Source organism: Lepus europaeus, chromosome 22 (assembly GCF_033115175.1).
Source record: "Lepus europaeus isolate LE1 chromosome 22, mLepTim1.pri, whole genome shotgun sequence".
NCBI lineage: Eukaryota > Metazoa > Chordata > Mammalia > Lagomorpha > Leporidae > Lepus > Lepus europaeus.
The window spans coordinates 24,446,174-24,461,875 of NC_084848.1; the positions used below are offsets into that span (position 1 = coordinate 24,446,174).

At 54.4% G+C, this 15,702-nt stretch overlaps 1 protein-coding gene across 2 annotated transcripts in view; it reads right to left on the reverse strand.

Annotated features, from left to right (window-relative positions):
• The window catches only part of TMEM63C (transmembrane protein 63C), a 69,075-nt gene extending 53,596 nt beyond the window's left edge, over positions 1-15,479 (reverse strand). For both annotated transcript variants that reach the window (XM_062181244.1, XM_062181243.1), the window contains exons 1-2: positions 15,393-15,479; positions 1,116-1,261 (exon numbers count right to left, since the gene is read on the reverse strand). The gene's annotated coding sequence lies outside the window, so the exon portion shown is untranslated. The remainder of the gene's footprint in view (positions 1-1,115; positions 1,262-15,392) is intronic.
• Between the last annotated feature and the right edge of the window lie 223 nt (positions 15,480-15,702).

Sequence of the window (15,702 nt, forward strand, 5' to 3'; positions counted from 1 at the left end):
AGAGATCTGAGACATGCTCAGATGGAGAAATCTTATCTCAGCTCTGGCTTCCTCCAGAAAAAGCCTCCTGCACTATCAAGTCCTTTGTTGCAAAGATTTATTTATCAACTTATTTAATTACTTAAACTGGGAAGAAAGCCGCGTGTGGACGCCAACCTGGCTTTAACACGTCCAAGCTGGGGATGTCAGTTACAGTCAAGGCCCCTTTTGCAAAGGGGGAAAAAAATGCTAGAGGTGACTGAGCAGGGGAAGGCAAGGAGAAGGAGTCAGAGAGAGAGAGAGAGAGAGAGAGAGAGAGCGAGCTCCCTCACCTACTGGCTCACTCCCTAAAAGGCTGCAATGGTCCTGGGCTGGGGGGAGAAGCTGGGAGCAGTGAGCTCAATCCAGGTCTCCCAAGAGGGTGGCAGGGACCCAATGACTTGAGCCATCAGCTGCTGCCTCCAGGGTGCACTGGAATCAGAAGTAGAGCTAGGAACTGAACCCACGTGGCCCAGCATAGAGCCCAGGTGTCAGCCACTAGACCCGTGCCTGCCCCTCCTGTGCATTTTGATGAGATGACTCCTTATTCCCGAGATGTTCACCATGATGTCCACAAGACCGCTGCTGACGTTACATCAGCATTGTTACATGATGCCACGTGCAGCGTTTGAGAGGGAGGGAACAGGGACCGCGGCTGGAGCTGTCACCAGAGGCCCTCCAGCATGCATTGGAGACACCATCTGTCCCAATCCTCACCCAATGAAAGTGTCCGGAGTCAGGCACCCCTCCGAACGCCATGTCCCCAAGCCAGGGTCAGCTGCGGTTGGGTGGAGCCCCTCAGGGCACTCAGCTAGAAGCTCAGCCAGGGTGTGGCGTCTCCGAGGGCTGAGGGCGTCCTAACCAAAGTCCTAACCAGAGAGTCTGCCGGGGTCACCCTGGACAGCGCCCTTTGGAGACGGGCTGCCCGCTCCTGCCAGGCTGTGGCTTAGAAGGGTTTGGAAAGATCTTTCACCTAGTGGTGATGAGAGAGCCACGGGCCAGGGGAGCAGCCAGGACAGCCACATTCCCTGGGCTTCCCAAGGGGCTGGTGCTCCCCGGCTTAGCCGGACAGCCAGGATGACAGCAGGGGCACCTACCTGGTGCAGCAGGTGCGGCCTGGGCTCGAGCTGACGGGCGGGCACCAGGCCTTCCTCCTCTTGCAGGCCCCAGGAAACGCTGCCTCTGAGTGGCCCAGCTGTGTCTCCACTCAATTCCCAGCCACGAGGGTGGCTCCTCCAAAGCTCTGTGGCACAGGGACAAGGGAGCACCGTCAGAGCGGACAGGCCTGCATCCCAGGCCTCCCTGCGGCTCCTCCCCAAGCCCAGGCCCCTCCCAGACCTTCCCACAGGTGCTGCCCCAGGGGAGCTCTGCGAGGCTCTCCAAACCCAGGCCAGCAAGTGTACATCCCGGGGTGGGTGAGCCGGAAAGTACCACTCATCCTAGCTGAGCAGAGTCCTGGGAGGGGACCAGGGGAGGACCCCTGCAGCGGCAGTGGGAGCAGCGGCTTTGTCCTCTCCACCCCCACCCCAGTGAGTTCCGGCAGCCACATGCCACAGATGCTGCCACCAGGGCTGGGCTGAGAGGTCAGAGGCGCCGGCAGCCACCTCCTTCTGAGAATCATCTGATGGGGGTGCTGCTAAACGCAGCTCTGGGGCCCTACCCCGATCCAGTGGGCCTGAATCCTCAGGAAGGTGCCTGGGCATGCGCACTTTACCAAGGCCACCTTGTGGACGCGCGGGATATAGGGAGAGCGCAGACGGGTCCAACGGCAGGAGCTCTCAGGAGACACACAGGGGGTCGTAAGACCCCACCTCCGCAGACAGAGTACCGGGACCCTGAGACACGTGCCACGGCCCCTCCAGGGCTCCCTCTCCTCACAGACAGAAAGACTGGGGATGACCTCCTGGGCCCTGCCCGATTAAAGTTACGCCTGCAAGAAGAGGCGAACCAGCTGAGAAACCAAAATGGAAAAGAAGCCCAGGGTGAGCTGTTTCAACCAGGATTCTCCTTTTATCATCGGCTTCTTCCTCAAGATTTTAAAATTCTGGGGCCAGCACTGTGGCCCGGCCGGCATCCCATGTGGGCGCCTGTTTGAATCCTGGCTGCTTCTCTTCCGATCCAGCTCCCTGCTAATGGCCTGGGAAAGCAGCGGATGATGGCCCAAGTGCTTGGGCCCCTGCACCCACGTGGGAGACCCTCACACTTCTGGATCCAGCCTGGCCAGGCCCTGGCTGTGGCAGCCATCTGGGCAGTGAACCAACAGATGGAAGGTCTCTCTCTCCCTCCCTCCTCCCTCCCTCTCTCTCTCTGTCTTTCAAATAAATAAAATAAGTCTTGTTTTTTTTTAATTCTGAGAATAACATGCTTGTGGGAAAGAATCAAACCCTTCTACAAAATACAAAATGAAATCCAGCCTGTCTGCCCCTGCCAGCCCAGACCTCTGGCCCTGCCCAAACACAAACATTATGTTTCCTGCTTATATTTTCTTCTAGAATTTTTCCAAAAACATGGACGAAATACGTATGGACCAAAAGTACCCATGTCTGCATGTTCGCTTTAAACCGAGCCAGGAACCTTTCCCCAGGGCCCTGCCCTTGCACACAGAGCAACACAGGCCGTCCCTTCACCGGTCAGCGCCTCGCACCAAACACACCGTCCTGTGACGTGCGCAAACCCAGCCGCCCCGATCCACCTGTGCACAGCACACATTGCCAACGCTGTCTCGAATGTTTCTCTGAGCATGCGCATGACGGTAGTCACGTGATCCACCCCTACGCTGCAGGTCACGTGCCTGTAAACTTCCGCCAAACACCACCCAGGGTTCCCTCTGCAAGCGGTGGGCCCGTTTGCTCTGGGCACGCAGGACGGCCCGACCCTTACCATCCTCTGCAACACACGACACGGTGCAGTAGCAACTCTTTAGACGTTGCAGCGCGAGAACGGACAGATGATACCTCGCTTCCATTTGTAATTCTTGAATTGCCGCAGGGAGCAGCCCCGTTGGCCTGTGCACGGATTGGTTGGCGTCTGCGTGTATTTTGCTGTTCCTTTCTCATTTATCTTCCTGATTTTTAAGAAGCTTTTCAAAATTAGGGCAATTAAATTTTTGTCATGTGTACTGCAGACTGCCATTTCAGTTTTTTTTTTTAAAAGATTTATTATTGGGGCCCAGTGCTGTGGCACAGTGGGTCAAAGCCCTGGCCTGCAGCTCCAGCATCCCATATGGGTGCCAGTTCGAGTCTTGGATGCTCCACTTCAGATCCAGCTGATGGGCCTGGGAGAGCAGCAGAGGATGGCCCAAGTTCTTGGGCCCCTGCACCCATGTGGGAGACCCGAAAGAAGCTTCTGGCTCCTGGCTTTGGATCAGCTCAGCCTCGGCCTTTGTGGCCATTTGGGGACTGAAATAGTGGATGGAGGACCCTTCTAACTCTCTCTCTCTCTGTGTGTCTCTACCTCTCTCTGCAACTGTCTTTCAAATACATAATATAAATCTTTTGATTTATTTATTTATTTGAAAGAGTTACATAACGTGAGAAGGAGTGGAAGAGAGAGAGAGAGAGAGAGAGAGAGAGAGAGGTCTTCCATCCACTGGTTCACTCCCCAATTGGCTGCAATGGCCAGAGCTGTGCTGATCTGAAGCCAGGAGCCAGGAGCTTCTTCCCAGTATTACACATGAGTGCAGAGGCCCAAGCACTTGGCCATCTTCTACTGCTTTCCCTGGCCATAGCAGAGAGCTGGATTGGAAGTGGAGCAGCCAGAACTCAAATGGTGCCCATATGGGATGCCAGCACTGAAGGCAGTGGCTTTACTCACTATGACACAGCACTGACCCTTACAATAAATCTTTTTAAAAAATTTTATTACTGGGGCCAGCGCTGTGGCTTAAAAGGCCTCTGCCTGCAGTGCCGGCATCTTGTATGGGCACCGGTTGGAGTCCCAGCTGCTCCACTTATGTTCCAGCTCCCTGCTAATGCAGCTAGGAAAGCAGTGGAAGATGCCCCCAGAGCTTGGGCCCCTGCACCTACATGGGAGGCCTGGAGGAAGCTCCCAGCCCCTGGCTTTGGCTTAGCCCAGCCCCAGTTGTTGCAGGCATTTAGGGAATGTATCAGTGGGTGGAAGACCTCTCCTCTCTCTCTCTCTCTCTCTCTCTCTCTCTGCATCTCTGTCTTTCAAATAAACAAATAAATCTAAAAAAATTTTATTATTAATTTACTTGAAAGGCAGAACAACATGCAACTTCTGGGTTTCAGATTTGTCTAAAAGCTTTCGCTCCTGAGGGTCATACAAATATTTGTCCATATTTCCCACCAGTCCGGTTAGGGTTTTCGTCCAGTCTTTGCCGCATCTAGGACTTCCTGTGGTGTTAAGGACAACAGCAGGGCCCAGTTCCATAGCCTCCCTCAAAAGGCTAGCCAGACAGTCGTCCTGAGGTCACGCTGGAATCGTCCATTTTCTGTCCGTCCCCACCTTCCTCCTAGATCTAAAATCCCAGTTTAACCGTGTAATAGGATGGGTACAATAAACTCAAGACCCTGGCTCAAATCCCAGCTCTACTGGATCAAAGATAAGTGACCTACCCTTTCCGTGCCTCAGTTTCCTTGTCTAACAATGCAGATAACCATAGCACTATCTGCATAAGGTTCTCAAAGGAATGAAATGAGTTCTTACATTCTTGTCAAAGCGTAGAGAGGTGCGACTGCACGCCGCTCTCCAGAGGCTCACCTTACACACAGACACGCCGAGCTGGAAGTGAAAGGGTGCATTCAGACGCCTCCTGCACACAGTAACTACCAGACTCTGTCCCCAAAACTCATGTGCTGGAACTTAATCCCCATGCAACAGCGCTGAGAGATGGGACGTTTAAGAATCTTCTGTGGGAGACCCAGAAGAAGCTCCTGGCTCCTGACTTGGGATTGGCTCCGCTCCAGCCATGATGGCCATTTGGGGAGTGAACCAGCGGATGGACGACCTTTCTCTCTATTTCTCCCTCTCTGTGTCTGTAACTCTATTTTTCAAATAAATAAATAAAATGTTTTTTAAAAAGAAGTGATTAGATAATGAGGATCCTCCCATTAATGGGTTAACGCTGCTGTCACAGGAGTGAATGCTACAACAGTTTGGCCTCCTTTGCTCTCTGGAGCATGTCCTCTGCCGTATGATGCTTTCCATCATGTCATCTTGCAGCAAAAAGCCCTCCCCAGACGCCAGCCCCTTGATCTCGGACGGTCCAGTCTCCCCAACTGTGAGTCAAGTAATGCCTGTTCTTTATCACTGAACTCCTCTCAGATATTGTTACCACAGCACAAAGCAGATGATGGTGAACGAGTACGGCCAGGGGTGGCCACAGTCATAAAAATAAGCCAACATCTGCCACAAGAGACAAAGAGAGACATTCTATAACGATAAAGAGTTAACTCCTCAGGAGGATGTAACAATTATAACTATAGGGGCTGGTGCTGTGGCGTAACAGGTAAAGCCGCTGCCTACAGTGCAAGCATCCCTTATGGGCACCAGTTCTACTCCCGGCTGCTCCACTACTGATCCAGCTCTCTGCTATGGCCTGGGAAAGCAGGAGAAGATGGCCCATGTCCTTGGGCCCCTGCACCCACGTGGGAGACCGGAGGAAGCTCCTGGCTCCTGGCTTCGGAATGGCACAGCTCCAGCCATTGCAGCCAACTGGGGAGCGAACCAGCAGATAGAAGACCTCTCTCTCTCTCTCTCTCTCTCTCTCTCTCTCTGTGCCTCTCCTCTCTCTGTGTAACTCTGCCTTTCAAATAAATAAAAATAAATCTTAAAAAAACAATTATAACTATAGATGCACCTAACAGAGCACCCAACTATATAAAAGGAAACATGGAATTGAAGGGGGAAATAGCAACACAATAGCAGTAGGAGATTTCAATACCTCACGTTCAGTAATGAATGGAACCATTAAAAAAAAAAAAGGTCAATAAGGAAACAAAGGGGCTGGTGTTGAGGTGTAACAGTAAAGCTTCCCCTCATATAGGTGCCAATTCATATTCCGGCTGCTCCACTTCCCACCCAGCTCCCTGCTAATAGCCCGGGAAAAGCAGTGAAAGATGGCCCAAGTGTTTGGACCCCTGCCACCCATGTGAGAGACCTGGATGAAGCTCCTGGCTCCTGGCTTCAGCCTGGCCCAGCGCTGGCCATTGTAGCTCTGCAGAGTAAAGCAATGATGAAAGAGTTCTGTCTCTCTCTCTCTCTCTCTCTGTAACCCTGACTTTCAATAGAGTCTTTAAATAAAGAAATAGGGAAACAAAGGACTTGAACAACACTGTAGACCAACTGGATCTAATATATAGATATGCAGAACACTTCACCCAACAGCAGGACACACATTCTTCTCAAGCTCATGTGGAACATCCTCCAGGATGGATCGCATCCGGGTAAAGACAGGTAAAGAACAGGTGAGGTCAGGAACACAAGTAGGAACGACTGAACATTGGAGATTCCTATTACTGTCACTGCATGTTAAGTGTGCTTTGTTCCACTGATCTGTGAGTCAGTTCCATCATTCAACAATACCTACCACTTTGTGTCAGGTCCTGTCCAAGTGCCAGGGAACTAACAGTGTATTCTTTCAAGATTTTTTTAAGTAAAGATTTATTTATTAATTTAGAGTCAGAGAGAGGGAGAGACAGAAAGGTCTTCTATCTGGGGTTTCACTTCCCAATGGCTGCAATGGCCAGGGCTGTCCAGGTTGAAGCCGGAAGCCAGGAGCTTCTCCCAGGTCTCCCTGGCGGGTGTGGGACCCAAGCACTTGGGCTATCCTCTGCTGCCCTCCCAGGCCATGAACAGAGAGCTGGATTGGAAGTGGAGCAGATGGGACTCGAACCGGCACCCATATGGAATGCTGGAGCAGAGGCAGAGGCTTTGGCCACTACGCCAAAGCCCCAGACTCTCTTTCATGATTCTAATAATTTTTTCAGTTGACCAACTTGTTCTTTTTTTTTCCCCAGGTGGTCAATCTTTTGATAAATTTCTTTTACAATTTCTATTTTCTTTTTCTTTCTTTCTTTCTTTTTTTTTTTTTTTTTTTTTTTTTTTTTTTTTTTGACAGGCAGAGTGGATAGTGAGAGACAGAGAGACAGAGAGAAAGGTCTTCCTTTTTGCCATTGGTTCACCCCCCAGTGGCCACCACGGCCGGCGCACTGTGGCCAGCGCACCGTGCTGATCCGAAGCCAGGAGCCAGGTGCTTTTTCTGGTCTCCCATGTAGGTGCAGGGCCCAGGCACTTGGGCCATCCTCCACTGCACTCCCGGGCCATAGCAGAGAGCTGGCCTGGAAGAGGAGCAACCAGGACAGAATCCAGGGCCCCGACCGGGTCTAGAACCCGGTGTGCCGGCGCCGCAAGGCGGAGGATTAGCCTAGTGAGCCGCGCTGGCCACAATTTCTATTTTCAAAATTTATGTTGGCTTGTACTTATAGAGCAATGTTGAAGATTCAAGGTAATAATAATAATTATTTCCATGTCTTTTTTTCTCTGTATACACACACACACACAATCATGTTAAGCAAAGTCCATTCTTCCTACTAAATAAGAGTTAAAATCAAGGTCTTTTTAAATTTAATCTATTTTATGTCAGCATTTTTTAAATTTAATTTCAGTATTTAAGAAGCTTTTTTTTTGTCTCGCCTGAACTATTAGTTTATTCAATTGTATTAACAGTTTTAAAAATATCCAATCTTGGGGCTGCTACCCAACATGGGCACCAGTTCATGTCCTGGCTGCTACACTTCTGATCCAGCTCCCTGATAATACACCTGGGAAAGCAGTAGAATATGGCCAAGTCCTTGGGCCCCTGCACCCATGTGGGAGATCCGGGTGAAGCTCCTGATTCCTAGCTTCGGTCTGGCCCAGCCCTGGCTATTGCAGCCATTTAGAACCAGGGGATAGGCCGGCGCCGCAGCTCACTAGGCTAATCCTCCGCCTTGCGACGCTAGTCCCAGTCGGGGCACCGGATTCTGTCCTGGTTGCTCCTCTTCCAGGCCAGCTCTCTGCTGTGGCCCGGGAGTGCAGTGGAGGATGGCCCAAGTGCTTGGGCCCTGCACCCCATGGGAGACCAGGAGAAGCACCTGGCTCCTGCCATCGGATCAGTGTGGTGCACCAGCCGCAGCGCGCCAGCCACGGCGGCCATTGGAGGGTGAACCAACGGCAAAGGAAGACCTTTCTCTCTGTCTCTCTCTCTCACTGTCCACTCTGCCTGTCAAAAAAAAAAAGAACCAGGGGATAGAAGTCCTCTCTCTGTCTCTTCCTTTCTCTCTATAGCTGCTTTTCAAATAAATAAATAAATCCTTTAAAAAATATATCCAATCTGTGTTTCATAGCCAAACTTTCTTGTGGTATATTTATTTTTAGTATAATTCTGCATGATTTTACCTATTGTTATTTAATTTATGAATTTTGCACCGATATTTATACATGAGATTTTTAAGTTTCTTGCTATCATCAAGCTGTGATGTCAGTGCTGTGCTGGTTTCAAAGGATAAACTGGCATCTTTGCTTCTCTGTGACCTGGGATAGTTGGTACAGTTTAGATAACACTGGAAGTAGCTGTTCTCTGGGGAATGAACCAACAGATAGAAGACTCCTCTCTCTCTCTGCCTCTACCTCTCTGTAGGTCTGCCTTTCAAATAATAAATAAATAAATCTTTAAAAAAATTTAGAGGTAGAGTTACAGACAGAGAGAGGGAGAGACAGGAGTCTTCCGTCTGCTGGTTCACTTCCCAAATGGCTGCAATGGCCATTGGGAAGAAATTAGACTAAACCTGGGGTATTTTGGGAGGAGAATCTTATAAAAGTTCGGTTCCATCTTGGTCTGTTTGGGTTTTCCAATTCTCCTGGCATCAAACTGATGATTTAATTTTCCTGGGAAACTGTCATTGCTGCTGGCTTTCACCTGAATTTGCGTACGGCCGGAGACAGCGTGCCGTAAGAATTCGGTTTCCTCTGAGTCAGTGGCTACTTGCCACTTTTAATGTCCAATTGTACATACTGGCCTGCTTCTTCCCTCGACCTTCAGTATATCAGCTAGACTTAAAAAAAAAAAAAATCAAATTACACATGGTTCCCCCAGGATGCTACTTCCTGTCTACATAGCCTGGGAACAGAGGTGCTAAATCAGAAGGTGGCGAGAGAGGGTGGCTTGACAAATGCAAGTCACCAGCAAGCATTTCAGAAGCGCAAACAGCCTGCCACAGGTGCCCTGGCCAGGACACTCCAGTCCCCCTCTCCTGGCTCCCCACCCCACATCAACCCTGCTGTCCCCTCCTCCTGTACCCTTCCCCAAGACCCCAGGGAGACGTCGGTGCCTCTCCTCCCACATCTGATTACTGCTTTGAATTTTGAAAACTGGACACAAAAACGGTGACCAGCATAAAGCCAACTGAACAAAGACATGTTAGCATCCTGCCACTTTTGTTTCAGATCCTTTTAAGTAAATTATCTCTGCCAAATTAAAAGTCCTGAGGCCAGCGCTGTGACATAGCAATCAAAGCTGTGCCTGCAGGGCCGGCATCCCATATCGGCGCCAGTTTGAGTCCCGGCTGCTCCACTACTGATCCAGCTCTCTGCTATGGCCTGGGAAAGCAGTGGGGGATGGCCCAGGTGCTTGGGCCCCTGCACCCACATGGGAGACCCAGAAGAAGCTCCTGGCTCCTGGCTTCAGATCAGCACAACTCTGGCCATTGCAGCCAACTGGGGAGTGAACCAGCAGACAGAAGATCTACCTATCTTTCTTTTTCTTTCTTTCTTTCTTTCTCTCTTTCTTTCTTTCTTTCTTTCTTTCTTTCTCTCTCTCTCTCTCTCTCTCTCTCTCTCTCTCTCTCTCCCTCTCTCTCCCTCTTTCTCTCTCTCCCCCCACTCTCTCTCTCTCCCCCCTCCGCCTCTCTGTAACCCTGCCTTTCAAATAATAAACAAATCTTAAAAAAAAAAAAAAAAGGAATGAGGCATTTAGTCTATTTACAAAAAATAAAAGTCCCTCCTTCTCCCTTCCAGCCCCAGATGCCTCCCCATTCATGAACTTGCCTGGCCTTGCCTTGCCTTCCTTTTATTAAAATTAAATGATCACTAACGGCATTGTTTTGAAATTCCCCTTTTTTTTTTGCCACACTGCTTTTGAGATTTATTCGTATTAATACAGAGTGTGTGTGTGTGAATGGAACACTTCATCGAGGTATAATGTATATAAAATAAATGTCCCCTGTGATGGGTGCTTTAAGGGCGGCAGAACATCGCAATTGCGGTCATTCGCTCCATCATCGCAGATAGCAGAGAGATGGAGGCCGAGACCTCTCTCGCACACAGCCGCCAGCCAGGCTGCCCTAGATCTGCTTGCACGTGACTCTTCACCCACAGGTGTAATCTCCCTAGACAGACAGCACTAGAGGTGAACCTGTGACCCTGCCAGGCGCAGAGTGATGCAGCTTCCGCTTTCCCAGCTCCGGTCAGGGTGCCTCTGGCGCTGTGCACTGCCTTTCCAATGGCACATTATTATGATGATAGAATTATTATTCTCAGCTGCTGGCGCTATCCGTTTCCTTGCCTCCCTGCCCTCTCCCCCGTGAGTTACGGGAGGCCGTGTGTGTGTGACTGGCACTCAGCGAACCCTGGATAAGTCACAGGATGAGCTCACTGTCTAGCAGAAGCGACGGATTCCACGTGCTAAGTGCATTTAAGACTTTTGAGACCTCTTCTGGCTGAGACCCAAAGGGCTTCATGGTGGAGGTGGCGCTGAAAGGACGAGGAGATGAGCATGGAGATGAGGACAAGGACGGGGACGGGAGGAGAAGGTGGGTAGGGCAGTCCCTTCCCCTGCCCCAGCTGAACCCCTTGGGGCCCCTCCCAGTGGGGGTGCCATGGGAATCCTGTCCTCTGGGTCCCTGGTGTCGTGACAGGAGCTGTTCTTCAGCACTGGGCGCCCTGCCGGGCAGAGGGGAAGGAGAGACATGCACGACCTTCACTTCCAACTCCTTGGTCTTGAGTGACTTCAGCAAAACCAGCAGCAGAGGTGAGCTTGGGAGGTGCCAGCTGCGCTGGGGACAGCTCCCAGACGCCCGAGGGAAGCAGGTCAGCCAGGGGCATCACGCACTCTGTCCCTCCATCCCAACCTCTCAGAGCCTCAGCCTGCCCCCCCACCCAGTGGGGCTCACACCCTCCGTGTCTCCTTCCCAGGCAAAGCAAAGATTCAAATGTAGTGACAAGGCACATGAGGCAGTGGGAGTGACACTAGGGTCCCCAGCCAGGCTCTGGGTTCAGGCTGTGGCTTGCTGGTGCCTTCGTTGCCTGGGGTGCAGGAGGCCTTGGCCCAGGGGATCCCCTCCTGCACCCCGGCCTGGGAACGCCAGGAACGCCACAGCACATGGATTGTCCTGGAGGCCAGTCCCCCAGTCCAACTACACCCCCTTTGGTTCTGAAATGTCCCCTTCCTTGCCAGGTCTTCAAGGATCCGAAGCTTTGGAAGGGCAGAGCTCAGTCCTAAACATGGCCATTTCCAGATAAGTGCGGTGCCGCCAAAGCCGTCTCAGGCATCCCTGGGCAACCGGCTGCTCGGCAGGTGGAGAGGCGAGCAAGCGGAAAGAGGGCTCACGGCTGCCAAGCAGTGCACCTGGTACCTCCCCGCTCCCCCACTCATCCTCCCAGCGGCCCCATGGCATGGGGCTTTTTCACCATACTGCCAATGGAAGACCCTCAGAAGTGACCCAAGCAGGTAATGGCAACAGTGGGAACCCAGCTCCCAAATGCCCCCTGCTCTGGGCAGTGGGCCTGCATGTGATGGGCCCTCCATGTGTGCACGCCACCATCAAAGCTCATTTCTTCCAGGGCCCTGCGGGATGGTCCACTTGTGGACAAGGGCTCCAGCCTTCGGCCAAGCCACGGCCACTCAAATGCCCTGGGGTGATGAGGCCTCAAAACCAAAACTCGGCCAGCAGCTCCTCCTCGGGCAATTGGCCGCAGGTCCTTCCTGCTCCCTGATAAGCCCAGAGACCTTAGAGTCTCCTGTTCTTTTCCCAGGATCCCATGGCCTGAAACCACAGTCCCTCTGGCTGGGCACAATTCTGAGAAGATGCAAATAGATTGAAGAGAAGCCTCCTGTCCCCAGGGCTACCTCCTGTGGCAAGGACACTCAGGGTTGGCGAGGGGACAGCTTGGCTTCTGGCTGGAGGCTGGCCTGGCCTCTCTGCCTCTGATGCTCCGAGGGCACCGAAGGCCCTAACTTGGCAGGGGCAAAGGCCGGCAGGCACGAGGCTGTGGGCCCCGCGTCCACCCCCAGCCCAGCCCTGCCAGTCTCACCCTGGGGGTGCTCGTGTCAAACAGCAGAGTGGAAGAGTAGGGAAGGTGGTGAGGGGAGCTCAGGACACTGGCGTCCTGGTCTCGGTTTTCTAAGTAGATTCATGTTGCACTTTGCATTCTGGGGACAAGACTAATGACCAGGAGGTGACTGGGGTGCACCCGTCCCCTCTTGCCCTGTCCCCCTGTACCTGTCTCAGTCCCAGGACCGGGAGTGGAAGCATGGCAGCTTAGATGCAAATCCTGCCCTAGAAACCCAGGATGTGGAGCTCTGGCTTCCGTAGGGTGCTCGTCTTCACGGCCACCCTCAGTGGGCTCTGAGCAATGAAGACAGACCCAGCACCAGGACACGTCACACTTCCTGAGTGGCTCACACCTCACCTCAGCCCTGCCTCCAACCCTACCTCGCAGGTGCAGAGCCAGCCAAGTCCTGGAAAAGCACGTGGGATCCCACTGATACCACCCATGCTGGTGTGTGAGGTGTGAGCTGCAAACCCAGGGCCCCCACTCAGCAAGACAGGGCAGTAAGAGCTGCTGTCGCCACTCAAAGCCCAGCACTTCCCCTAAGCGCTTCCATTATGGCCCTTTCCAGTGCCAGGCTGCCCGGGGCCCGAATGCCCTGTGGATTCCTGCACCCTGGACATTGTGTGCAAAGAGCTCCCAGCACTTTAGGCCCATTAGCCTGATGGTTCTTCCACCAGCTGCTGCCCAGGAAGAACCAGAGCAGAGAGGTCACGGCATGTGAAGGCTTGTGGGAAGGATGCAGGCCGACGGGAGGGTCACCTGCATGCCATGGGGTAGAGGCCCTGCTAAATATGTCCCAGAGCACAGGAAGCTGGGGAGAAGGGACGGCCCCCAGGGCCAACACACAGCTTGGAAGAGTTTGGGGGAGGGCCAGCCTGCCTTCCCAGCCTAGCTTTAGCCTGGCCACACGAAGGACATAATCCATTGTGGCAACAAGCCCATTGTCCCACCAAGACAGGAGACACGCGGCTCCCGTCTAGACCAGTCTCCAGGAGTAACACTAAGTTTCCAGAGTTCTCCCAGCCACGTGGAGAAGGCGTGCCCATGCACGGCTGTCAGGTAGGGAAACTGACAGCAGAATGCCAGCCCACAGGGGCTCTTGATTCCGGCTCCAGCCGAGGAGCCACAAACACAATCTCCCTCCAGTGTGGGGGTGCGCTCTTCCCTGTGCTGTCACCTCACAAGCAGCCGGCTCCGTCTGGTTTGCAAGACAGCCCCATCTCTTCCCCTACCTGTCAGTACAGCTCTTCCTGGTGGCCATCACACAGCCAGGTTCGGGGGCGCTGTGCTCAGGGGTGTGTCTGAAAAGCAGGCACATGGTGGCTGCTTTCCACTGGGGTCGCAGGCTGGCCACAGCCTCCCGGGCTGTGATAACGGGAGCACCTCTACCATGATCCCCGCTGCCCCGCTGCGCCCACGGCTGCTGGCACAAGGGGACCTCTGCTCTCTGGCTTGTACAGGTTCGCGGCAACTCTGCCTCCCTAGCTTCCTGCTGATATGCACCCGGGAGGCAGCTGATGATGGCTTGAGTAACTGCGTCCCTGGTACCCACTTGGGAGACCTAGGTTGTATTCCAGGCTCCTGGCTTTGACCTGGCCCAACCCCAGCTGTCATGGGCACATGGGGAATGAACCAGCAAATGGGAGATCTCCCTGTATGAGTCTCCCTACCTTCCAAATAAATAAAATTTAGAAAAGTGAGGAGAGGAAGAGCCACGTGGAGGTAAGAGGCCTGGAGCAATCCGCAGCCCCGCAGTGCCTCAGTTTCCCCGTCTGCACGGTGGCCATAGCGGCTCCCTGCTTGATTTCCCCACAGAGCAGGGCCTTAGCCTCAGGGGGAAGGGGACCGGGTGACTGGAGAAGTGCGCCTCTGAGGACACCAGACCCCTGCATCGCTCCTGGGCACAGGATCCGGGAGCGCAGGGGTAAGGCGCTCACAGAGGTACAAGATGGAAGGGAAGGCAGACTCCCCGATCCGGCTCCTGAACCTGCCTTCCTGGAACCTCAGGGCGTGAGAACAGCCAGTCTGTCTCCTGTCCCCCTCCCAGGCTGCCCCCCACCCCGGCCTCCCCCTGACTCCCACTCTCATTCTTGCCCTGCAGGAAGAGGGGCAGCACAGACTCCATGCCCCCTTCTGCCCCCAGCGGTTTTCCTGAGCGATTTTCTCCTGGCCACAGACACTTCTGACTCCAGGGCTGTTCACACCCTGCCACCCAGAACCTCTGGCAGAAGTCTTGACTCCTCCGTCCCCTGGGAGGAAGAAAGGGGCCCCTGGACTGGGGGTGGGGTCCACCCCGACGGCCCTGGGGTCTAGAGAGCCAGAGGCCTCGGCCCCCCAGAGAGCAGGGGAGCACGCGGTGCCTGGAGGCAGCGCCTAAGTGACTTCGGTGGCGCGCCAGCAGCCCTGGGCCTGGCTCCCCAGGGCCTTCATCCCAATCCAAAGTTTCTCTCTCCAGGACAAGGCAAGGGTGGCGGCGAGACCCTTTCTTTCGGAACGCACGGGTCGGGCGAAAGGTAGCATCCAGTGCTGGACCGGACAGGACCCCCCACCCGGCAGCAGCGCGGCAGTGACGTGGGCATAGCCCATAACGGCGCAGGGGGCGGCCCCCCAACCACCCCGGCCGAGTGCGTGGGCGGCACAGCCCCGGGGAATCCCGGCTGTGTGTTGGGGGGGACGGTTTATCCAGAGAAGACACTCCCACCTGCTGTCAGGCTGGAGGCCGGGGACCCCCCGGGCAAGCCTCCCGGCCGTCTCCTCCCCCCACCCAGTGAGGACGGGTCTACCCAGCCACGGTCCTCCCGCGGGCGGCCCAGGCCACCTCCGCGGGGCCAGGTAATGTGGCGCAGTCTCCCCCACCCCCATCCTTCCAGGTCCGAGGTCCCGGGGAGCCTGGGAGCGATCGGCGCCTCCCCGCCCCCGCCCTGGAGCCGGCTTCCGCGCCCCCTCTCTCCTGGCCCCATCACCTCTGGGCCCGGGCCCTGCGCGCTCACTGGGGTACATCTCCGGCGGCCGAGCTCGCTGCCGGGCCCCACGCGCCCTACCTGGGAGGAGATGGTCCGCCGGTCCCCTCCTCCGCGCCGGCCTGGCACAGCCGGCCCCGTCGCCCAGGGACTGTCGGCAAATTCCCCTCCGCATCACCGCGGGAGCGGCGCTCCGGCTCCTCCCCAGCCGGAGCCAAGCTCGGCCCCGCCCCAAGGCTGTTCAGACCGCGGGGGAACCCAGGCTGGATCAGCCTCTGCAAAGATCCAGGCTCCGCCTCGGAGACCCTGGCACCGCCAGGAACCATCTGCAAATTACCATCGCCAACGCACACGGGCTTGCAGGTCCTTCGCAGCAGGCTGTTCCAGCACC